At 36.7% G+C, this 27,045-nt stretch overlaps 1 protein-coding gene and 1 pseudogene across 16 annotated transcripts in view; both read right to left on the reverse strand.

Moving 5' to 3' along the window:
- Positions 1–27,045, reverse strand: part of MEF2A (myocyte enhancer factor 2A) — a 190,052-nt gene that overhangs the window by 63,913 nt on the left and 99,094 nt on the right. The window lies entirely within an intron of this gene.
- Positions 11,101–14,507, reverse strand: LOC102153007 (annotated as a pseudogene).

The following is a 27,045-nucleotide window of genomic DNA, read 5'->3' on the forward strand; positions in this document are numbered from 1 at the left end:
CTATTTTACAACTCTGAAGGGATGGATGTTGACTAACTTGCAGAAAATGAATAGTAACTGCAAATAATTCCTATTTATAGAAATTGTTTCCTGTGGGATGTCATTGATTATCGCCTTGTGAACAGTGACCTGTTTTCTTGCATTTTTAAATTCACATCAGCATTCTTTAACTATTATTACGTGGTATTTTGAGTTCTTTGAACTGTGACATCTTATTGGTTCACTCATTACTTAAATAAAGTCTTTGATGCATGTTCATTTTATAGTTGTATGAGTAACAATTATGGTTTCTTTCACACATCTAATCTGAAATTTAGAAGACCGATAGTCCCAACTGCCTGTTGCACAATATCATGTGGATAGCTGGCTACTCTATCTCAATTTAACTAAAATGGAACTCATTATCTTTCATTAAATAGATCCCCTCTTCAGACTTAACCTTATCTAGTCAACACAGCAAGCAATCTTGCTGCTCATGCTTTGTTTTCTTCCCCACAATCACACGGAATACTAAATTTCATAGATTATTATTTCCACTGCCACCATAGTCAACACAGGCCTGTGCTGCCTTATGTCTATATGCTTATTATATCTCCCCCTTTTACTTTTCTCTCTTTTCTAATCTGCTCCATAAGCTGTTAGAGATTCCAGTCTCCTCAATGCCACTTCCTATTTGTCACATTTGTTTTAAATCTTAGGTGGCTATGATCTACAGCACTAGTCTCTAAAATTCAGATTATCTACCCCATCTGGAAACATATTTTATGTACAGCCTTCAACGTATGTGTATATTTTGCCATTTATATGCATAAATTAATCTTTTTAATATTAATTAAGTGCATTTTAGGGTAAAAAGAATTTCTATTATTTTCTTCCTGAACCCCAGCAGATTCTTTTATATACCTTACATCCTTCTTTTGAAATAACAGATATAGAATACAAAACCATAATTCCTTAGCCTACATGCAGGTCTCTAACAGCCTAGCTCCTATGTATCAGTTCCCTTGTTTGAAATCCTGCTCTTGTCCATATGACTCTTTCATAGCTTGCTGCGGCCTAATTTTAACCTCATCTTTCATGAAACTTTTCCCCCACTACTTACCTATGCTAAAATTTTAAGAGCACTTACTCTACAGAGAGAACATTTATTTTATATATATATATATATATATACATTGTATTTACCTATCTACTGTACCTTCAAGTAATCTATGAACTTTGAAATCAAAGAATGAATTCTAGATTGCTTTACATCTTCTGAGTCTACACAAGATGCTATACAGACATGAAATATGGATTTATTAATACTTGCAAGATAAAAAACATATAGTAAGAAGAATGAGATCAGGATGCTGTGACAAGTTACCTTTGAAGTCTTCTAAAACACAGCTATGAATTTGTTAAAATGTAAATAAGGCAATCTAAAGACATTAGTTTGTACTAGACTGATCTACAGAAGTTGTTGATATTTGCTTTTGAACTACAAAAATATAATTTTTTATGTATAATTTCTTAAATTCATACATATATTTAACTTACAACAGCCTATATTCTGAAAGCTGCTGGGAGATGCTCCAGTGGGCTTTTGGATAGAACTAGCAGGCAAGAAACATCTCTTACACTGAATGTGTCTAATTATTAACAACCAAAGGTTTTGATTCTGGATTTTATTTTGAGCCCAGCAGTCTTGGAGTACAAACTCCGTAATCTAAAAAAAAAAAAACAAAAAAAACAGCCAAGCTTTTCTAGACTAAGGAAAATATCGTACCATCTATAAACAATACAACCCAGCATTTATATTAATGCTAATATAACCTTTTCTCCTACTGAGACAAAAGACTACATAACTGAAGCTTTTTTTAAATCTGGAAATTAGAGGGGAGGAGCAAGATGGCTGAAGAGTAGGGTCTCCAAATCACCTGTCTCCACCAAATTACCTAGAAAACCTTCAAATTATCCTGAAAATCTATCAATTCGGCCTGAGATTTAAAGAGAGACCAGCTGGAATGCAACAGTGAGAAGAGTTCGCGCTTCTATCAAGGTAGGAAGACGGGGAAAAAGAAATAAAGAAACAAAGGCCTCTAAGGGGGAGGGGCCCCGCGAGGAGCCGGGCTGAGGCCGGGGCGAGTGTCCCCAGGACAGGAGAGCCCCGTCCCGGAGAAGCAGGAGCTGCACCGACCTTCCCGGGCGGAAAGGGGCTCGCAGGGAGTTGGAGCAGGACCCAGGAGGGCGAGGATGCCCTCGGGCTCCCCGGGACAGTAACAGCAACTGCGCGCCCAGGAGAGTGCGCCGAGCTCCCTAAGGGTTGCAGCGCACGGCGGGACCCGGCGGGACCCGGAGCAGCTCGGAGGGGCTCGGGCGGCGGCTCCGCGGCCCCGGGAGCAGCTCGGAGGGGCTCGGGCAGAGGAAGAGGCTCCGTGCAGAGGGGGCTGCGCAGTTCCAGGAGCAGCTCGGAGGGGCTCGGGCGGCAGCTCCGCGGAGGGGGTTGCGCGGCGGCGGCCCGGGAGCGCGAATCCAACAGCGCAGGCCCCGGAGCACAGGGCGCCGGGACAGAGCCCAGGATCCGGCCTCCCCCCGGGGACAGGCAGAGGCCGGGAGGGCCCAGGACAGCAAGGACGCTCCTTCCCCGAGCTGAGCAGATCAGCGGCCCCGCCCCGGAGCCTCCAGGCCCTGCAGACGGAGTTCCTGCCGGAGCTGAATCCAGGTTTCCAGACCTGGCCCCGCCACTGGCGCTGTTCCTCCTGCGGCCTCACGGGGTAAACAACCCCCACTGAGCAATGCACCAGGCAGGGGCACAGCAGCTCCCCCAACTGCTAACACCTGAAAATCAGCACAACAGGCCCCTCCCCCAGAACACCAGCTAGACTGACAACTTCCAGGAGAAGCCAAGGCACTTAAAGTACACAGAATCAGAAGATACTCCCCGGTGGTTCTTTTTTGTTTGTTTGTTTTGCTTTTTGATTTGTTTCCTTCCCCCACCCCCTTTTTTTCTCCTTTCTTTTTCTTTCTCTTTTTCTTTTTTTTTTTTCGTTTTTTTTCTTCCCTTTTTTTTCTCTTTCTCTTTTCTTTCCTTCTTTCTCTCCTCTCTTTTTCTCTTCTTCCCAATACAACTTGCTTTTGGCCACTCTGCACTGAGCAAAATGACTAGAAGGAAAACCTCACCTCAAAAGAAAGAATCAGAAACAGTCCTCTCTCCCACAGAGTTACAAAATCTGGATTACAATTCTATGTCAGAAAGCCAATTCAGAAGCACTATTATACAGCTACTGGTGGCTCTAGAAAAAAGTATAAAGGACTCAAGAGACTTCATGACTGCAGAATTTAGAGCTAATCAGGCAGAAATTAAAAATCAATTGAATGAGATGCAATCCAAACTAGAAGTCCTAACGACGAGGGTTAACGAGGTGCGAGTGAGTGACATAGAAGACAAGTTGATAGCAAAGAGGGAAACTGAGGAAAAAAGAGACAAACAATTAAAAGACCATGAAGATAGATTAAGGGAAATAAACGACAGCCTGAGAAAGAAAAACCTACGTTTAATTGGGGTTCCCGAGGGCGCCGAAAGGGACAGAGGGCCAGAATATGTATTTGAACAAATTCTAGCTGAAAACTTTCCTAATCTGGGAAGGGAAACAGGCATTCAGATCCAGGAAATAGAGAGATCCCCCCCTAAAATCAATAAAAACCGTTCAACACCTCGACATTTAATAGTGAAGCTTGCAAATTCCAAAGATAAAGAGAAGATCCTTAAAGCAGCAAGAGACAAGAAATCCCTGACTTTTATGGGGAGGAGTATTAGGGTAACAGCAGACCTCTCCACAGAGACCTGGCAGGCCAGAAAGGGCTGGCAGGATATATTCAGGGTCCTAAATGAAAAGAACATGCAACCAAGAATACTTTATCCAGCAAGGCTCTCATTCAAAATGGAAGGAGAGATAAAGAGCTTCCAAGACAGGCAGGAACTAAAAGAATATGTGACCCTCCAAACCAGCTCTGCAAGAAATTTTAAGGGGGACTCTTAAAATTCCCCTTTAAGAAGAAGTTCAGTGGAACAGTCCACAAAAACAAGGACTGAATAGATATCATGATGACACTAAACTCATATCTCTCAATAGTAACTCTGAATGTGAACGGGCTTAATGACCCCATCAAAAGGCGCAGGGTTTCAGACTGGATAAAAAAAGCAGGACCCATCTATTTGCTGTCTACAAGAGACTCATTTTAGACAGAAGGACACCTACAGCCTGAAAATAAAAGGTTGGAGAACCATTTACCATTCGAATGGTCCTCAAAAGAAAGCAGGGGTAGCCATCCTTATATCAGATAAACTAAAATTTACCCCAAAGACTGTAGTGAGAGATGAAGAGGGACACTATATCATACTTAAAGGATCTATTCAACAAGAGGACTTAACAATCCTCAATATATATGCCCCGAATGTGGGAGCTGCCAAATATATAAATCAATTATTAACCAAAGTGAAGAAATACTTAGGTAATAATACACTTATACTTGGTGACTTCAATCTAGCTCTTTCTATACTCGATAGGTCTTCTAAGCACAACATCTCCAAAGAAACGAGAGCTTTAAATGATACACTGGACCAGATGGATTTCACAGATATCTACAGAACTTTACATCCAAACTCAACTGAATACACATTCTTCTCAAGTGCACATGGAACTTTCTCCAGAATAGACCACATATTGGGTCACAAATCGGGTCTGAACCGATACCAAAAGATTGGGATTGTCCCCTGCATATTCTCAGACCATAATGCCTTGAAATTAGAACTAAATCACAACAAGAAGTTTGGAAGGACCTCAAACACTTGGAGGTTAAGGACCATCCTGCTAAAAGATAAAAGGGTCAACCAGGAAATTAAGGAAGAATTAAAAAGATTCATGGAAACTAATGAGAATGAAGATACAACCGTTCAAAATCTTTGGGATGCAGCAAAAGCAGTCCTAAGGGGGAAATACATCGCAATACAAGCATCCATTCAAAAACTGGAAAGAACTCAAATACAAAAGCTAACCTTACACATAAAGGAGCTAGAGAAAAAACAGCAAATAGATCCTACACCCAAGAGAAGAAGGGAGTTAATAAAGATTCGAGCAGAACTCAACGAAATCGAGACCAGAAGAACTGTGCAACAGATCAACAGAACCAGGAGTTGGTTCTTTGAAAGAATTAATAAGATAGATAAACCATTAGCCAGCCTTATTAAAAAGAAGAGAGAGAAGACTCAAATTAATAAAATCATGAATGAGAAAGGAGAGATCACTACCAACACCAAGGAAATACAAACGATTTTAAAAACATATTATGAACAGCTATACGCCAATAAATTAGGCAATCTAGAAGAAATGGACGCATTCCTGGAAAGCCACAAACTACCAAAACTGGAACAGGAAGAAATAGAAAACCTGAACAGGCCAATAACCAGGGAGGAAATTGAAGCAGTCATCAAAAACCTCCCAAGACACAAGAGTCCAGGGCCAGATGGCTTCCCAGGGGAATTCTATCAAACGTTTAAAGAAGAAACCATACCTATTCTCCTAAAGCTGTTTGGAAAGATAGAAAGAGATGGAGTACTTCCAAATTCGTTCTATGAGGCCAGCATCACCTTAATTCCAAAACCAGACAAAGACCCCACCAAAAAGGAGAATTACAGACCAATATCCCTGATGAACATGGATGCAAAAATTCTCAACAAGATACTGGCCAATAGGTTCCAACAGTACATTAAGAAAATTATTCACCATGACCAAGTAGGATTTATCCCTGGGACACAAGGCTGGTTCAACACCCGTAAAACAATCAATGTGATTCATCATATCAGCAAGAGAAAAACCAAGAACCATATGATCCTCTCATTGGATGCAGAGAAAGCATTTGACAAAATACAGCATCCATTCCTGATCAAAACTCTTCAGAGTGTATCTCCCTCTTCGCCGATGACATGATACTCTACATAGAAAACCCAAAAGTCTCCACCCCAAGATTGCTAGAACTCATACAGCAATTCGGTAGCGTGGCAAGATACAAAATCAATGCCCAGAAGTCAGTGGCATTTCTATACACTAACAATGAGACTGAAGAAAGAGAAATTAAGGAGTCAATCCCATTTACAATTGCACCCAAAAGCATAAGATACCTAGGAATAAACCTAACCAAAGATGTAAAGGATCTATACCCTCAAAACTATAGAACACTTCTGAAAGAAATTGAGGAAGACACAAAGAGATGGAAAAATATTCCATGCTCATGGATTGGCAGAATTAATATTGTGAAAATGTCAATGTTACCCAGGGCAATATACAGGTTTAATGCAATCCCTATCAAAATACCATGGACTTTCTTCAGAGAGTTAGAACAAATTATTTTTAGATTTGTGTGGAATCAGAAAAGACCCCGAATAGCCAGGGGAAGTTTAAAAAAGAAAACCATATCTGGGGGCATCACAATGCCAGATTTCAGGCTGTACTACAAAGCTGTGGTCATCAAGACAGTGTGGTACTGGCACAAAAACAGACACATATATCATTGGAACAGAATAGAGAATCCAGAAGTGGACCCTGAACTTTATGGTCAACTAATATTCGATAAAGGAGGAAAGACTATCCATTGGAAGAAAGACAGTCTCTTCAATAAATGGTGCTGGGAAAATTGGACATCCACATGCAGAAGAATGACACTAGACCACTCTCTTTCACCATACACAAAGATAAACTCAAAATGGATGAAAGCTCTAAATGTGAGACAAGATTCCATCAAAATCCTAGAGAACACAGGCAACACCCTTTTTGAACTCGGCCATAGTAACTTCTTGCAAGATACATCCACGAAGGCAAAAGAAACAAAAGCAAAAATGAACTATTGGGACTTCATCAAGATAAGAAGCTTTTGCACAGCAAAGGATACAGTCAACAAAACTCAAAGACAACCTACAGAATGGGAGAAGATATTTGCAAATGACATAGCAGATAAAGGGCTAGTTTCCAAGATCTATAAAGAACTTATTAAACTCAACACCAAAGAAACAAACAATCCAATCATGAAATGGGCAAAAGACATGAACAGAAATCTCACAGAGGAAGACATAGACATGGCCAACATGCATATGAGAAAATGCTCTGCATCACTTGCCATCAGGGAAATACAAATCAAAACCACAATGAGATACCACCTCACACCAGTGAGAATGGGGAAAATTAACAAGGCAGGAAACCACAAATGTTGGAGAGGATGGGGAGAAAAGGGAACCCTCATACACTGTTGGTGGGAATGTGAACTGGTGCAGCCACTCTGGAAAACTGTGTGGAGGTTCCTCAAAGAGTTAAAAATATACCTGCCCTACGACCCAGCAATTGCACTGTTGGGGATTTACCCCAAAGATACAAATGCAATGAAACGCCGGGACACCTGCACCCCGATGTTTATAGCAGCAATGGCCACGATAGCCAAACTGTGGAAGGAGCCTCGGTGTCCAACGAAAGATGAATGGATAAAGAAGATGTGGTTTATGTATACAATGGAATATTACTCAGCTATTAGAAATGACAAATACCCACCATTTGCTTCAACGTGGATGGAACTGGAGGGTATTATGCTGAGTGAAGTAAGTCAGTCGGAGAAGGACAAACATCATATGTTCTCATTCATTTGGGGAATATAAATAATAGTGAAAGGGAATATAAGGGAAGGGAGAAGAAATGTGTGGGAAATATCAGAAAGGGAGACAGAACGTAAAGACTGCTAACTCTGGGAAACGAACTAGGGGTGGTAGAAGGGGAGGAGGGCGGGGGGTGGGAGTGAATGGGTGACGGGCACTGGGGGTTATTCTGTATGTTAGTAAATTGAACACCAATAAAAAATAAATTAAAAAAAATAAAAATAAATAAATCTGGAAATTATGCTCTATTATAAAAATGTATAACTGAGAAGGACCCAGAACCTCAATTATTTTTACATAAAGACCACCCATGGTGCCTTCACAAAAATCAACCTGCAAACCAGCCTTGGTGGCAGAGATGACACACCATGCAGATCTTGAGATGGAGCTCCTGATGTCAAGCCTTTAGGAAACCAGGTATTCCTTCCTGCCTTGGGTGCCACCTGCTTGTATTCTTTCAATAAATTCTCCTTTAGGGGCGAATCCTCTGGGTGGCTCAGTTGGTTTTAAGTGTCTGCCTTTGGCTCAGGTCATGATCTTGGGGTCCTGGGATAGAGAGCCCTGCGCTGAGCTCTCTGCTCAGGGGGGAGCCTGTTTGTCCGCCCCTCTCTGCCCCCCGCCATGTTCTCTCTTAAATAAATAAAATCTTTTAAAAAAAATGATAAATTCTCCTTTAGTTTGAGTTACTTTAAGTGGATTTTACCTCTTATAATCAAAGAACCTTGATGAAGAAAACTGTCATAATCCTTTAGGTCACATATTAGTAGTGTCCTTATCTAAGTCACATAATTCCCAAAACAAGTGTGGCTAGTGCCTCCAGAACCCTGAGCCCAGAAAGGATCCCAAACCTGGAGGTAAGATAACTGAGGATTATTTAGTTTCTGGCCAAAGATAATTGATTCAAATAATGGTACATATACCAACAAAGATCTTTAAAGTCAAGTGTCTTAAAAAAATAAATAAATAAAGTCAAGTGTTGTATTGTTCTACTTATAAAGATAACCTTATCTTTCGAGTTCAAGGAAGCATGTATAGAATTCTGGGTATATAACACTGCTTGGCAGGCCCTGTACTTCATTTTATAGTCTGTACTATTAAATCTGTTGGTGAAAGTGAAGATGGAAAGGACAAGGAAATGGTGGAAAGAAGATAAGAAACTTGAGGCATAAAAAAAAATAATTAAAAAAAAAAAAAAGAAACTTGAGGCAAAAATAATGCTAAGGTTTAGACTTTTTCCCCTAAGTATACCCTAAGAATTTTTTATAAACTTAAGAGCAAAAATATTTCAAAATGGATTATAAATTAAAGGTGGCTAATTTTAAATAAAATTTTTAGCTTATATTCTTATCAGCAAAAAATAATGTATCTAAAATTTTAGACATCCTTATGCTCCATAGACATTATATATGCACGTGTATAGATATAAACAAATACATATATATACTATCACATATATACATATATACTACAATCTTTTGTTCTTTTAATAAAGAAATCTAGTATTCATAATATTTTTCACGTAAATAAGTTTAAATATTTAAACTACACAAAGTCTGAAGTAACTGATAAAAATCCCAGGGGACTGCATTTTCTGAAATTTTAAGATGTGCCACTAAATATTAGACTCAGGAGTTTGTACTGCCTGAGTGTTTACAAGAGCCCACACCTGACAAGACTGTGTTTTTAACTACTGCCTACCAAGACTGAAATGTTTGTTAATGTATGCTCAATTTTATAACTATCGAATTCTATTCCAAACTAATAGAATCACAATACTGAGAAGCAAACTATGAAATTAAAAGTACTCAAAAGGTATATATACATAATTTTTAAATGCATGAGGAGCTAATTAATCAATCTATAACTAATCACCACCCACCTTCAATCTCATTTCTGTCAAGCACCTGAGCAGTAAGTGCTCCATAAATACTGGATTAATGGATAATTAGATATAACATAAGATATGACACTTCTAAAATAAAGGAATAATATGTCTTGAGTTTTAAGGAATTTAAACTAAATAGAACTTTTAAAAATTAGGAACATTCTCCTTTTCCTTTTTAATAATAGTTGCTAATTTTGAAAGACATTTTCTTCCTAGACAATTTGGAAATGCATAAAAACATCGAATTTTTTAGAACTGTGAAACAGTCACAAAGAAAAGGGCATCAAAATTTATTAAATTGAACAATTATAAAATGAATACCAGTAATTCTAACCAAATCAAAACACAGACTAGAACTAGAACCTATATATCTCTAATTCATTTAATGCTCTCCTCTCTCCTCTCCAGGAAATACCATCCTACTTCTGTGATGACAAAATTTTATGGATTTTCTTTATAGGATTACCACATATATGCATATCCCTAATTATATTATTTAGGTTTTTCTTTTAAATTTTATGTGCATGAAATATAGGTAATGTGTTATTTTGTCTTGCCTCTTTTATCATACATTTTATTACATTCATTCTTAGAGTGGCATATATTCCAATTTGTTCATTTTCACTGAATGTTGTATTACGTTGCAAAGGGGAAAAAAAACTTTATTCATTCTACTGCAGACAAACACCGGAGGTGCTTCACTCTTTTGGCCATTATTAAAATGAAAATGGTGCTATTCTTCAGGCTGTCCTTCTTTTCCCCTTCAACTTCCCTTTATTTCAGAATCAGTTGTTAAATTCTTAAAACAAAACAAACAAAAAAAACCCTTGGGATTTTGACTGGCAGTTTGACTCTACGAAGATTATTTTCTGTGGTACAGATGTATAAATATTGAGAATTCCAGTCCACAATAATGGGATAATTCTGGTAAATCAACCTTGCATTCCTGAGATCAATCCTACTTAGGCTATACTATCCCTTTTATTTTTTTTTTAATTTTTATTTATTTATTTATGATAGTCACACAGTGAGAGAGAGAGGCAGAGACACAGGCAGAGGGAGAAGCAGGCTCCATGCACCAGTAGCCCGATGTGGGATTCGATCCCAGGTCTCCAGGATCGCGCCCTGGGGCAAAGGCAGGCGCCAAACCACTGTGCCACCCAGGGATCCCTTTTACATACTGCTGGATATAATTTATTAGTTAGCATAAAGTAACATGAGATGCTTTAACAAACACAAATTTCAGCGGCCTAATACAATGAAGCTTCTTATTCTTACAAAGCCAAAAGAGGGTTTCTTATCTCAGAGAGACTTGTATGAGATTATCCAAGAGCCTAGACTCATTTATCTTGTGCTTCCACACACAAGACGTCAATAGTTCCCCTCTTGGGGCGCCCCGGTGGTGCAGCGGTTTAGCGACGCCTGCACCCCGGGGTGTGATCCTGGGGACCCGGGATCGAGTCCCACGTTGGGCTCCCTGTGTGGAGCCTGCTTCTCCCTATGCCTGTGTCTCTGCCTCTCTCTCTCTCTCTCTCTGAATAAATAAATAAATAATCTTAAAAAAAAAAAAAGTTCCCCTCATAATTCTCTGTACCTGGCTGGCAAAGAGGGAAGTATGAAGATCATGTGGGAGGTATTTTACAGATCAGACCTAGAAGCGGCATGTGTCACTTCTACTCACATTCCATTGGCCAACTCAGCCACATGGCCACTCCCATGGGGAGGCTGATAAGTCTATATGTGTGCCCAAGCAGTAGAGAAAATGGATCCATGTGAAAGTAACTGTCTCCACTAAAAAAAGATGTGAACTCAAAGAAGTGGACTGATATTCTGTTTAGGAGTTTTATAATTATTTTCAGTGAGGCTGACTTCTGATTGTTCTTAGAACTCTCCTTCCTGGTTTTGCTATCAAGGTTAGGCTAGCTTATATAATGGGGAAAAGAGTGTTTCTTCTTTTTCTATTCTCTGGTAGAATCTGTGAAATACTGGCATTATTTCTTCCCTAAAAATCTATTAGTCCTTGCTTATGAAGCCACCTGGATTTGGAGTTCCTTTGCGGTAACCTTGACAATAAGACTTTTCAGTTTGTCTATAGTTTCATGATTCCATTTGTTAAATTGTATTTTTCTGAAAATTTGTCCACTGAGGCACTTTTGTCCTCAGTTTTTGTCCTCAAAAACTTTTGAGGCACAACAGGATCCTGAGATTTTGTGTGCACAAAAAAGTATATTAAAATAGTTGATTAAAAAAGTTAAATGGTACCTTTGTAATCTAGTTTGCTTCTTACCTTTACAGAGGAGAATATGAAGCTTAGGAGAGACCCAAGTACTACTCCCCCTTCAACCATACTACATCACATAGCTATTAAGTGGCAGAACTGGACTAGAACCTAAATCTTCTGATGTCCAGTCTAGTGCTCTTCCCACTATCCTACTTCACTTGGTTCAACAGACTGCATTAATCAGTCAACAAATGAAAGGAAGAATGCAGAGAGGCTTGTGATCAGGAACCACTTCAACTTTGGGAAGATACCATATTACTTATGCAGGGAGTTGCAGGCACTGCCTTCATGGTCCTTCTCCAGTTCCTCCGTAATTTTTTTCCTATCTTCCTCAGAAAGAAGTATGTGGTATTCAAGCTATGGCTTCTCTGAATTTTAAGGCCTTATCCAGTTGTATGATATTCCTACGTTTGACTGCAGAGATTGCAGCAAATGGTAATGGTATACCTCCTCTCAGCCCTGAGCAAAACCAACAGTTCTGGGGGACCGTTAACTCCCAGAAATTAGATATTGGACTAGCCTCAGCTTATGAACAGGGATAACGCAATTCTGTTGTAAATCTCCACACATAAATATTTTTATAAACTTGGTCCTCAATGCACTGTAAAATCAGGAAAGTGTGTCTTCAAAACTCTAGGCTCCCGGTTTTCATCATCTGTTCCTTGTGTGTGCCATTTTTTAAATTGTACAAATGACTTAATTTACCTTCTTTGTTTTCCTTTTAATCCAACAAAACTTATTGAGAGCATCTACTAGGTTCTGATGTTCACTGATGACATGGACATAGGTCACTGTCCACATGAAGCTTGTGAAGGTTACCTGATGTTCCCATGGAGACTGCTTTCTTAGTAAAGCAGTCTGACTTGGGTTTTGAACCCCTTCTCCAAAATCCTGATGTGGTTTAGTTGCAAAACTGATACACAGGTATTTTGCTTTTATTTTTTAAAAACAAATGAGCCAATTTATTAACCCAGCATTTGTTCTAATGCTTCTAGGAGGCAGTTACCACCTGTCCAGTGATTCTTCCCAGATCTCTCTGTCCCTGATATCAGTCTGCAGGACCATCTTGGTCCTTTTCCATTGTTTTCAGCCCCTCACAGGGTGTGGAGGACCTGTGGGCCACGCCCCTAGAGCCTCTGCTTAAGTGGCTTGGCATGACCCCGTTTCTCTGACATCCCACATAGATCTTGGTCATGGAACTGACCCAGTACTGCCCTGGAGGTACAGGTGCCATGCTGTCAAAGCAGCCCATGTGTAGAACCAGTTCTCATCACAGGGAGCAAGCAACCTCTTTATGCTATGGTGTCCACCCCCCACCCATTTAGGGACTTTCAGTTTCTCAGACTTGAGGAAGACTGCCAGAGCTCTGATGAACTCCTGCTGGTTCATGTCTTTTATAGTAAATCCAGCCATAGTGTGGCCTCCTCACTGCCAGCCAGGGGAAAGGGAGCAACAGGGTTTCCCGAGGACACAAGTCAATTGTCCTATCTTCATTGTTGAAGATGTCTTCTCTGGGTATAGAATTCTAGGTTGGACTACAAATTCCATCTTCTCAACATATTCAGGGTATCATTTCATTGACTATAGATTTTCATTTGTTGCTATTTAGAGTCAACACTTCTTTGAAGATTATCTGCTGTGTTGAAATTATTCTTTTTTTGTTTTCTGTAGTTTCACTATGTCTATGTATAGTTTTATTTTTTCTTTTCATTCTGCATGAGGTTTGTTGAGTTCCTTAAATCAACTCTGGAAAATTGTAATTATCTCTTCAAATATTGTGTCAGCCCCATTCATATTCATCCTCTCTTCCCCCTCCTTCTAGAATGCCAAGAAAAATTTAGGTTAGAATATCTAACCAATCTTCCTTTTCCTCAACAACCTGTATCTACCTTTTCATCCCTTTGTGCTAAGAACTTCTTTCAGTTCACAAATTCTTCAGCTATGTCAAATATAATTCCAGCATGCCAACTAAGTTCTTCATTTTGGTTATTGTGTTTTTTTCATTGCTCTAAGTATTTCATTCAAATCTATTTATCACCTCTCTTATAATTTCCCATTTCTTGCACACGTTTGCAAGCTTATTAGAAGAATGAAATTATTTATAATCTATGAATATAATAAGAGTATCTGAAGTATTCAGACATCAGTATCTGCTATTTCTTCTACATTTTGTTTATGCTTTATTTTCTTTTATGGTTGATCATCTTTGTATGATGAATACTCTATAGTTTTGAAAGGTTATCTGAAAGACATTTTTGATGCCTTGAATAAGATGCCTTTCTTTAAAAAGTGTGTCAATTTGCTTTTGCTTCTTCCAGGTACCTGTGGCAAATGTGGACTTCTTGTGTTAAAGGACTTTGGACAGTGATTCCACACAATGCTGGTACTTATTTTACAACCTCTGAGACACAGGTTCTCTTTCTTTTATTATTCTCCTCTTTCCCTAATTTGTTCAGTACAATAGACCCCTCCTTGCAATCTTTTGCCGTAGGGAAAAGGCAGTGGATTTTTCCCTCTTCCTAAGGTCCCAATTTGATATGGGAAGCAATCTATTAGACTCAGAAACCTAGAAGTAATGTGGTTACTCTTTGCCTCTCGATCCACCAAAACCTGAAGCTTAGTTTACAACTGTTTTATCCTGATGGGCAAATGACTCAGGGTAGCCAGACTTTAAATACTTCTTTACTTTTTAGGTTCTCACCTTGTCTTAGATTTTGGTCTGGCATGTCCTTTAACAGATCTTTGATGCTATAAAGTTTTTAAACAATTTATCTAGTATTTTTAGTTGTCTTCACTGAAGAGTTGGTCCAGACAACTTGGTCCAACACTACAGAAATAAAAAAAAAATCAATGTTTTTGGGAAAAAAATGAACCAAATATTTTCTAACATCCACAAAGTTTTCTGATGTTTTTGCTTTCTCTTTAAGTTAAATATGGAAAAGAGTTCCACATTTTCCACAAAAATTCCACTGTCAAGTTCCTCAAATAGTTCAACAGAGAGCTATCATGCAACCCAGCAAATTCCACTCCTAGGGAGATTACCAAAGAAATGAAAGGATCTCCATACTAAAACTTGTACACAAATTTCAGACACATTTTTGTAACAATCAAAAAGTAGAAACAACCCAATGTTTATCAACTGATGAGTGGATAAACAAAATGTGGTATGTCCATACAATGGAGTATCATTTAGCCATGGCATGAAATACTGATACATGCTACAATATGGATGAACCTTGAAAGGATTATGCTAAGTGGAAAAAGCCAGACACAAAAAGAGAACATTTATATGAAATATTCAGAATAGGAAAATCCACAGATGCAGAAAAAAAGGTTGGCAGTTGCCAGGATGAGGTGGTAAGCGGAGTTGAGAAATGACTGTCAATGAGTACCAAGTTTCTTTTCAGATTCATGAAAATGTTCTGGAATTAGTAGTCATAGTGGCACAAACTTCTGAATATACTAAAAACCACAGATGTATAATTTTAAATGATGAATTTTATGGTCTGTAAACTATATCTCAATAAAAAGAATAGAACAAAGTTAATCTCAGATATGTCTATAATACCCACTGTGGTAGCCACTAGCTACACTAAGTTGCCTCACTGAACATTCAATTTCACATGATAGTGAAAGATATTGGGAGCAATGATTTATAAAGATACCAAATTGTATGAAAGTAATTATGCAGGTCATAGAAAACACTGGAAATCTTTACCATGATTATGAATAAGCACATTGGAATCCATACCTATTGAGTCCTATATCCAGGTATATTATGACCAGTGAACCAACCAAATGAAACAAAAGCCAACAGAATCTATGAAAGAGCTTTTATATACCCTAAAAGAAGACAGCAAAATAATACAACTTCCCCTCTCTGAATAATCTTTATATAGCAGCCACTTATTCAGATGAACTTTTATGTTCATCTGAGCTGAAGAATGTGCTTTAAAAAAAAAACAAAAAACACTTTCTATGATTAAACAATACAGCCTGCTCTACTATAATGTGTTTTGGAATGTAAATTAGGTGCTATGAAACTGGTAAATACAGAATAGTGTCAGTATAATAAAGAAGTCTCTCTGGTTCACTGGGGACTTTTTCCTAGGCAAAGGGAACCAGGAAAGTGGCAAGAGAATTATAACCTTTAGCAGAAAGGAGAAAGTCCTCCCGAGAGCAGGAGTATTTTTTAAAAAAATGAATTAACTGCATACAATTAAAAAAAGAAAGAAAAAAGAAAATTAAAAATGAAGGCTTCAGAGTATTCCCAGCCTTGAGCATTCCCATGCTTGCTTTAACGGCAACCTCCACCACCCTCCACTGGTCTGCTACACTGCCATCTGCACTGTCCTAAGACAACTATCTCCATTCTAATTCAAGTGTTGCCAACATTTCTACTCAAGTAATGAATTTTGTGCTTTTGTAACACCCATGGTGGTAGCCACTACTGAGTTGCCTCACTGAGCAGTTCAAGCTCTCTTTTTAATTACAATTATGTTTTAGTTTGTGTTGCTCAGAACACAAAGTTGTACAAGTTTTGGAGTTGTGAGATTTTTCAGAAATGTCTAAACTACATGAAAGCAAAAGCACCTGTACTTTTTTTCTTTGTACGTCTGTTTACTTCTCTAACAGTTAGAAATAATATATACTGGGAATCATGTGGAAGATGGGGCAATACAGCAATAAAGGCAGTATTTCCAGTGTTACAGAGTGGAGAGAATCACATCCCCTTCATTCGTGAACTTCCTTTCCATTTAAACATACTCTATGCTTTTGTTCCTAATAGCTTTGGGTAACATTTGATGAAGTTTTTGCTTTTTTTTTTTTTTTTTTTAAGATTTATTTGAGACACAGAGTGTGTGCATGAGTGTGGGAAGGGCAAAGGGAGAGAGAGAATCTCAGACGCCCTACCGACTGAGCCACCCGGGTGCCCCTGATGAAGTTTTATGGGTACAAATTTGTTAACACTGAAGTAAGCAATACTGCTTTTAGTTCAATTTTAAAGGACATTACTAAGCTGTGTGCTGATCTTTGGGAATCTACTGGGAAGAATATTCCCTCCCTGGGCCAAAGGCAGTGCTAAACCGCTGAGCCACCCAGGCTGCCCTATAAACAACTTTTAAAATGCTGACAATCTGCTGCCCGATAAGTATTCTGGTAACTATTATTTGACTACCTAAGCTTTTTAGCAAAGACTTTGCCTTAAAAGTTCCACAGTCTTTCTGAGATAGACCCAGGGTCTTTAAGAAAACATTATTTAAATCTTGGTTTTGTCACTGCATACTCATAGGATCTTCGGCAAGTCCTTTGCTTTGTTTTGACTCCTGCTTTCTTATCATTTAAATGAAGTACAGAACTCTATCAGGGTTTCCAAACCTTCTTCTAACACATAAACTCCTTTTTACAATAATTTTGGTCTAGTCTTTTTTTTTTTCATAATAAATAATAATGATTTTAAGTAAAAATACTTTAAATTGTGCATTAAATGAGATCATATTAAAGATTATTTATAAACTAATATTTGATCACATTCACATTATGGTTAAATTCTAAACATTTCCTTTTCTACAAATGACATGCTCTTAAATTTCTTATAAATCAATTAAGAAAAAGCATGACATGTCAATATACCATAATCTTTAGAACCTAGCCTAAACTTCCACTTTAATCCCCCTTACCCATTCAAACCAAGTGGAATAGCATTCTCCTTCATAAAATCTCAACATTACTAAAGCCTATTATAATTAAAAGATTAAAAGATGAAATCTTAGTCTATTTTTACAAGTTATAAACTTTTTTTTTTAAAGATTTTATTTATTTAGTCATGAGAGACCAGAGAGAGAGAGGGGGGGGGGGGGAGGGCAGAGACACAGGCAGAGGGAGAAGCAGGCTCCATGTGGGGAGCCCGATGTGGGACTAGAACTAAATCCTGGGTCTCCAGGATCCCGCCCTGGGCCAAAGGCAGCGCTAAACCGCTGAGCCACCCAGGCTTCCCGATAAACAACTTTTAAAATGTTGACAATCTGCTGCCCGATAAGTATTCTGGTAACTATTATTTGACTACCTAAGCTTTTTAAACACCTCTAAAGGCTGCCCAATGCCCATAAGACAAATGTCAAACACTCTATACTCAGGGCACCCTATCAACCACACCCAATCTGTCTGTTCTTCACCTTTATTACTCACCTATACATACTCCTTATTCCACAGAAATGGGTATGATGTGTACTAATATTGAGGTTTATTTTTCTCTATGTATATCCAGTTTTTCTAGCACTATTTATTAAAAAGATTTTCCTTTTCTTATTGATTTACCTTAGCACTTTTGTCAAACATCAATTAACTATGAATGTACAGGTCTATTTCTGAGTTCTGTATCCTGGTTCCACTGAGCTACGTATCTATCCCCACCTATACAGATACAAACTTTCTGGATTACAGTAGCTTCATAGTACATCTCAGAGGTGGAACATCTAGCTAGAATAAGACAAGTATTTTCCATCTTCTTACCACCATGATTAGTGTACTACAGGAAGAAGTGTGAATGCATGTTATCTAAGCCAGCATAACAGAATTAATTTTAGAATGTTTGGTAGAAACTCTAGTTTCTAGATCACACAAGTGATCTCTGAAGCTTTGTATTGGTGCTTAACAATATGGTAGTCACTAGCCAGCCACATGTGGTTACTAATTAGTTAAAAATATAGTTCTTAGTTGCACTGGTTATATTTCAAGTGCTCAACAGCTACTACATATGACTAATGGCTACCGCACTGGATAGCACAAAGAACATTTCCATCTCCACAAAAAGTTCTACTGGATAATGTTGCTATAGATGATGCCATGTGCAGCTGTAAAGTTGGGAGCTGCCACTGTCAAAATGCAGCAGGCAGCATCAGGACAAAGATGATGCCCAAGGGAAGGCAGAAACCTGGAACCCACTTTAATAGAGCAGAGCCTAATCTCTACCATACTGCTTCATTTTTTTTGTTATGTAATATATAACAAGTATCCCTATTTTAAAGGTGAGTTTGAACCCGGTCTTTCTTGTTTGTAATCAGAAACAACCTAATTTAATTGTTTTCAAAATGCTTTCACAGGATGCCTGGCTGGCTTATTAGTTAGTAGAACATGCAATACTTCATCTTGGGCTTGTAAGTCTGAGCCCCCATGCTGGGTGTACAGATCATTAAAATAAAAAAAAAATGCTGTGCATACATTATTTTAATTGATCCTTCAAATTCACAAGATTTAGAGCATTAATATTGCTCTCTTTTCCTATTTAACAGGTACTATAAATATTCAATAAATAATGATTAGTATAGCCAAGAAATACTAATTATAAATACTAAACAGCAATTACTTTGGATCATATTAAGTGAAGTATCAAATAGCAGAATTTGAGAATTATTAACACTTTTCACAAAATGTCAATCCTCATCTAATTTATTTTCTGCTGTCCTACAGAACATAACTGGTAGATTTTTTTATACCCCAAAGTAACAGAACAATTTAAAAACTTAATGCAACTATAACAAATATTGAAAATAGCACCAAAAATATTTTAATTATATCATATAATGAATGGAACTATCCTTTACGAACACTGGTAGTATGAAAAAGCAAGCTGATTTTTAAAATTCCTGTACAAGTACTAGTTGTTATTTCTAAGGTTTTGGAGAACACAAACATTTTTGAGGTTTTCAAGACAGACTTTGGAAATAACAACTCAAACCCAGAAATTACCACAAAATAACAAACCGGTTATATGAAAAGAAAATTTCTCTAAAAACATAGCATCACAGAAAAATATTCCCCAATGAATTATAAGAGGTAAATTTCAATAGGAATTCAAGTTTTGGTTTATTTTCTAAGACTCAAACTGGTAACTTGTTTATCAAGTTTCAAGAATCACTAACATTTAAAAAACAATCTTAAAACTATAACTTCTGATCTTTTACTGCTAATAAATTAAAATAAGCACTTATAGGAAATATTCTTTGAGTAAAGAAATATAATCACATATCAATGTGCCTACACATAATATTCTTCATATAATACACTTAGAATACACAAGTATCAAAACACATATCAAAAATTGGTTTAATTCACAAATCAACCCACCAAACAAAACCTACAAAATTATAAGCTCTAATTACTTTTCCAAAATATAAGAAGTTCATACTACCATTTAGAATGGTTTACAGATCAAGCACTGATTATGTAATTGTAAATTTAAAAGTAGAGTTATGACTAATCTACGCTAAGAAAATACCTGTCTTTCTTTAGATTCTAGATCCCTAGGAGTTTCTCTCAAAAAAACTTCAAAATAAATATGAAAACTACACCACTGTCTCCTTAATTTTAAGGAGATGTATGTATGAATGGCTAGCTTTTAAAAAACTGCATATCTGCATTTGCTACCTCTTTATAAGAGAATTATCACTTTATCTATCTATAAATATAGATAGATATAGAGGTGTGTCTATAGATATAGAGGTATATCTATAAAAACAAAGCATCACAGAAAAATATTCCCCATTGAATTATAAGAGGTAAATTTCAATAGGAATTCCAGTTTTGGTTTATTTTCTAAGACTAAGATATAGAGGTATATCAATCTTATCTATCTATATATAGTGTATATCTATCTTATCTATCTATCTATCTCACAGGCATACACAGGACATCCTAAAACATGGTAAGTACCCTGCATCTTTTGCACTAAATAAGCTTGCAGCTCTAATACTAATATAGTATTATATGCTGAATGATTAATATATGGTAGGAAAGCTTAAAATCTTGGGATTCTAACTATCTTAAATCTATATTAAAATGTAACCAACAAAGAAACTTCTGTAATAAGATAAAACAGCCAACACATCATCTTTTTAGGAAAACAGCAGAAATAGGCCAGTTATTCCCAATGTCTTGCACAATGCCTTGTACACAGTATGATAAATATCAGTACAATAAATTAAAAATGTAAAAATAATGCATTATATTCAACATTTTTACCCGTTCCTCCTCCCTCCTTTTCAACCCCTTTCAAAAAACATCACAGGGCAATTTGGAACACAATGTATTGCTTGGGAAGTGCAAGACAGTATAACCTAGACAGAGCTCTTTCAATAGCTACCCAAGCCTTCAGGATAAAGTTAAGGGCCTGGGATCTGGTTTACTTCCCAGGTCAGTCATGGCTATTTCCACTCTTCACACTATACTACTACAGCTATACTTAGTGGACTTTAACTCCATAAAATAACTGTGCTGTGTCTCATTTCCTAATTTCCACATAAGCTGCCCTGCTGAACTGGAACACCTTTCTTCTACCCCTTTCCCTCTCTAATCCTGTCCTTTAAAGGACTAAGATGATGGTGTCACCTCTACAGGAAGTTTTCTCTGACCACTCTCCCAATTCTCTGTACTCTCCCCTTTTCTCATTGGCCAAAAAGTTTGCTAATGTAGCAAAGAACTTCCAGAGGAAAAGGAACAACTTATCTGATTATAACTACTAAAACACTCAATCCCTGACACAAAGGGACATAAAAAGGATATATAGGTATTCATTGATGAACACGAGAAATGCATTAGAGAAATGTAATCTGTATTATAAAGTGACAGACCTCACCCTCTTCCCGCATGAACTCCCATTTATATGTCAACAACATCAATCTCTGACAGGAGAAAAATCTGACCTCAAGAAAATAAAAAAATCACACGCAGAGATGCACAGTTCCTTAAAAACCATATAAATGAAAACTAATAATTGTATGATAAATAATAATATTCAAATACATAGTAAAAATAAAAAGAGTCAAACTGAAATCGCAAGAGCTACGGTGATTGCCGTGTGAGGTGATGGTGCAGGACATGTGAGAAGAGGAGGAGGGCCATGAGGATTGCGTGCCTCACCCTGTGAATCACCGTCCTGCTGCTTCAGGCTCTGTTAGGAATAAAAGAGCAGGGCAGGGGGCTGGAGGTGGAGGGAAGCTTTGTCTTGTCTTCAGATGTCTCATTATTTTTCCCCTTTCCCTGCCGCTCCACTGCAGCCCTGTAAAACATTAGGCAAGCCTCTTAAACACTCCCTGTCTGTTCCATTCCTCACCACACGGGGAGGAAAAAAAAAAATGATTGGCCCAAAAAGGCTCTCTGAGAACATAATACTGTCAGAAAACTGAAGCATTGATTCTATAAGGTCAGTACTATATGATCTCAGGAGATAAAAGTCATTTATCTTTCTGTTTTGCTCAACTGAGGAACTGTAATCCATCGCCCACACATCCCCATCAGACCCCCTAAATACGTTCATGAAGCACTTATAACCATGTAGAAGCGAACTGAAAGGTAACCCCATCAGAAATGTGCTCCCTAGTTTGCAATTCATACCAAAATCGGCATGTATTTTGCACTGCTTCTTAGAAGATCTTAAAAGTTACAGTTTGTGCTTGCTCACTGCTTAAAATTATTTCAGGGGATATTCTTGGGAATAAGAACATTTAAGAAGCTGGATAACCACTGCCTAGAGACTACATGTTAACTCAAAGCTTTTAGTTTCCCTCCACTTAGGACAAGTTAATTCAAGTTTATGCAATATTGCTCAGGAGTTTCTACTTCGCTATATCTGATGTGGGGCCCAAGAGTTTAGATTTCTAACAAGTTCTCTGGTGCTGCTGCTGCTGGTCAGAGTACCACACTCTGACAGCCAGCGATTTAAATAATGTCCTTCTGTTTCAGTACCAGCTATTTTTATTTAATAAATTGATAGATGCATCTTATATTGATTCCTTATCTTCCTCTTTTTTAAGATATTGATGATTTCTAAATTCCCTTGTAATCTGAAAGCAGGCAGAGATGATTAAGGCTCAAAAAAAAAAAAAGCAGATTTTTCTCTTTCTTTAGAATCCAAATTACTGTCATCTTACTTCATTTATCATTGTGCCTCAAATTCCTCATCTGTGAAAGGGGGACAATAAGAGAGTTCAATCAGATAAAATAAATAAAAGCCCTTGGAAGAACATCAGGTTATATTAGCAACTAGATAAATGTCATTTATTATTTTACTGCAATATATTACTGCAGTTATCCTCACTCATTTTCTCTTTATTACTGAGGAAAACTCATTCATGTTTGCTACATGTTTTACATCATTGATTTATATATGAAATCTTCATCCATTTATGGTGAAATATTCCAGAGCTCCAGTGGATTCAATAAACTGGGGAGCAAAGGAAGGTTATAATGTCAAAGAACCAGGTTGTAATCCTACTTCTGCCACTAAATTGCTACATGACTCTGGGCAAGTCATTTAATGGACTCTCAATTTCCACTTCTGAAAAAAGCTTACCTTGGATATGAAGATCAAATGAGATAATACAAGAGGAAGTTTTTTTTAAGTACTACAGTATTCCTGTTATGAGAAAAATACCTCTATCTGGGAACAGTTTATAAAATATTAACTAAAGAAATAAATGGCCACGGTCTTTTATATTCTTAATAACAGCACAATGATACGAATCACCACATAAACTATTTACTGGATATTCTCCAATATCACCTAGTCATAACTTTTTAAAATATCATACGCAGGAATATGTTTCAGGAATATTTGAAATACATCCTGCGAAGTGAAAGAAAAAAGTGGAGACAAAAGTAATCTCAGGCATTATTGAATAGAAGCTGCAAAAACTGTCACTTTGTGGCGTCAGCATAATTTTTTTTTTTCAGCATAATTTTTATCATGATGAAGAAGCCTTCTGTTGGTGCAAGGCTTTTGTTTAGCATAGCTCAATGTATATATTTACATATATATACACACACGTGTATGAATAATGGTGACCACCAACTGGTGATTTTCATTACTAGTTACTAATATTCTAAGATAAATCCAATGTTCTTATAAAATTGCATACTACAGTTCACAAGTTTTTATATCTTAATTTATTGAAAAGAAAATTTGGGAATTTCAATTAAATTACTACTTGTAGGACCAAACTAAAGTCAGCCACACATTTTTGTTACCAATACTTAATAACAAGGAAAGATACAATGTGTATCTCTGATGACATTCTTTACAGAATGTCTCCTAATGAAACATAGGAAATATAGTAAAACTCATTTTTTTTTGTAAGGAATGAACTCTTAAAAAGCATGTATAAGCATTTTCAAATAAGATACCATTAACACAGCATCAATACTCTCCATTTCAAAGAAATCCAGTTATGAAGTCTTCTATAAAATTTATCTTAATAACACTCCTAATTTACTAATGTGTAAGTTTCCATTTTCATTTATTTAGCTTTCTCAATGTAGGAGACACATCCTACAGGACACTATAAACTTTAAAATATCTAAATGCAATTTAAAATATGTAAATGTTGTTGATTTTTTAAAAGACCACATAAAAATCATTTTTATCAACTATAATTGTTAAAATTGATTAAAATTTTAAGAAATTAGTCTGAAAATATAAGTAATGCGAAATAAGGGACAGCAAAGATAGAATGCCACTCTGTAAATGGGTTTCTAATATTAGAGATTAAAATCAAAAGTAGATAAGTATGAGCACCATGTCTTCCTTTATACAGGTTTATCATAATGTTTAAATACCAACTACTTTTAATATATTTATGCCACTGTGTTCCCAGAAAACATACTAGATCTAACTTCATAGGCCTAATACACTCACATCCTTGCAGGTGCAGCTTTTTAGTAAATGGGGGAAACGAAAATCCTACTGATCTTAAAGACTAACTTACATGCAATAGGAAACAAGTGAATTCAGGTTAGAGGCCTTATGAAGGTTGTTCTCAAAGCTTTTGGTTAGTCTCACTGCATTAGGAAACACTCTAAAGTGGGTCACTTATAGTTGTTTATGCCTCCATTTTCAGCTACAGGAGATGGCTTTTTTTACCTATTCAGAACATTATACCAACTTATTAGAAATTTATGGATATAAAATCTTCAGTTGGTACAAATATATCTCAGTGGTTTACAAAACTATGGGTAGAAAGAATAGTCTTGGAGCCTGAATTAGAAATTTCTAAATAATGTCACTTTGCAGACTCCATGGTACATGGGAGCCCCTCGAGTATTTCTGTTAAATGAACAAATGGACAAAAATGTGCTACCAATTACTACAACTGTTTGAAAGGAAACTATATGAAAAAAATGCTTACAATGGTATTCTAAAATGCATTTATATGAGTTCTCTGTAAAGCACTTGGAAGTGCCTCGCCCATAGGAAACTCTTACATGTACTTGTCATTACTCTTGTCCTGTAAACTTAATTTGGTTCACAACAATCTTTGTAGCTGCACTAATATAAGCCATCACCACCACTGATAAAAGAAATCTCAAATATGTGCACACTATTAGTAAGGCTGTCGTTGCATTACTTTTATATGTGGAAGAAAGAATATCTAGAATCTCAAAACTGTCTTAATGAAGATTAATTCAATAACCTTAACATAGAAGTAAATTCAGCCTTATAATTTATCCTACTAACAAACTGATCCCTCATAAGCCAATGCGTCTTCTATTATTGTATTTATATAATTCAGAACTCCATGAAGAACTATTGATAATATTCGTGTTCACTTGTATCTAAGAAATTCATTTAAAAAGAAAACATCAAAATTCCAATTGACCTGCAAAAGTTTTCCTTCCCACTGAAGTAAATTGTAATATAGGAGACTGCTAAAACATGTTTGGGATTTACTCTCTTACACTTTGATTGCTGACCACAACAGAGATGAAGACTGAGGTAGTCTGAAAATTCTGTGAGGATTAAATCAGACTATATTCTTCACATTCTCTAAGGAAGTAAGCTTTAGGCTGTGCGAAGCACCCTCAACTTCCAGGGGTCAAGAACAACAACTGCTGCAATGAAAGAGCAGAGTAGTTAGGGTTAAGGAGGTGGTTGCCATCTACAATGAAACTAGCTTGAGTATCTATTTGTTGGTATTATTAAAGTCAATTCTATTTCTTTGACTTAGGCAGAGGAGCATTTGATGAGATACAGAGATTTTTAGAATAAGATGTCATTTTAAATTGAACACATCAGGGATATTTCCATTTCAAGGGAAACCAGTTATGGAGTCTCTGATAAAGATTATCCAAATTAAATAATGATCCTATAATTTACAAAATTACGATTGAAAATGTATTATGACATATAACAGGGAAAAAGTCTACTAATTTGTATTGCACATAAGTGGATAAGACATACCACAAATGCTAAATAATATAAAGTAACTTATAACTGATATAATCGTAACTGCATTAAGGGGTTTGGCTAAGATGTAACTGTCGTTTAACTGAAGTGATCAACAAAAGCAAAATCAAAAGTTTCATACACATTTCAGGGGATGTTCATAGCAATGAGCCATTTAAATAAAACTGGGGAACATGCTACAGAGAGGAGTTGTAACTATAATTATGCTTCTACTTCTCACTGCAAACTGATTAACTGCTAAAAAGTAACAAAAGTTTTTTTAATTATAAGTAGCAGAGTTTTTTTTTTTTTTTCAGTAATTAAATCAATTAGTATCCAAAAAGGAATGGTTAGAGAAATAGGGTATAGGGGAAATTTAAAAAGCATTTAATTGGTGGAGGCAGGTAAATTAGATTCCTACACACAAAAAAAAAAAAAAAACAGTTAAAGAATCTTTATCTTAATTACTCAAATAAAATCTATATTAAAACTTCATTTCTTCCTTTATAGCTAATTCTGCATCATTTCACATGGTTTTAGTATTTTCACCAAGGAAATTCGTAATTACTGAAATAGTTTTCTACTATTAACAAAACTAAGCCAAAGTATATATCTTTTGAAGTAGTGGGGAAAAATTCCCTCTTTTGAATATAACTGAAACAAAATCTCTAAATGCAAACAAAAAAGACAAAAGAATTAGGCTAATTTAAAATGCTATTAAAACTATGAATGGAAAGTTATCTTTATAAAAATATTTTGCAGAGGAAGAGAATTAAAAGGGAAAGCATACAGATTCTCCTTTTTGAAGGTTTTGCTTTAAAACACGACTTCTGAATAAGATGGAAATAATGCCAAAAAATTCCTTTTATTTTCATTTTAATTAGGTTGGCAGAATTATGAGATACTGAAGGATAGCAGATAAGGGGGGAAAAAAAGTGAAAAATCTCCCCCCACCCCACAACTAAAGCACTATTCACAAAATA

The sequence above is a fragment of the Canis lupus genome, chromosome 3, assembly GCF_011100685.1.
Source record: "Canis lupus familiaris isolate Mischka breed German Shepherd chromosome 3, alternate assembly UU_Cfam_GSD_1.0, whole genome shotgun sequence".
Taxonomy (NCBI): domain Eukaryota; kingdom Metazoa; phylum Chordata; class Mammalia; order Carnivora; family Canidae; genus Canis; species Canis lupus.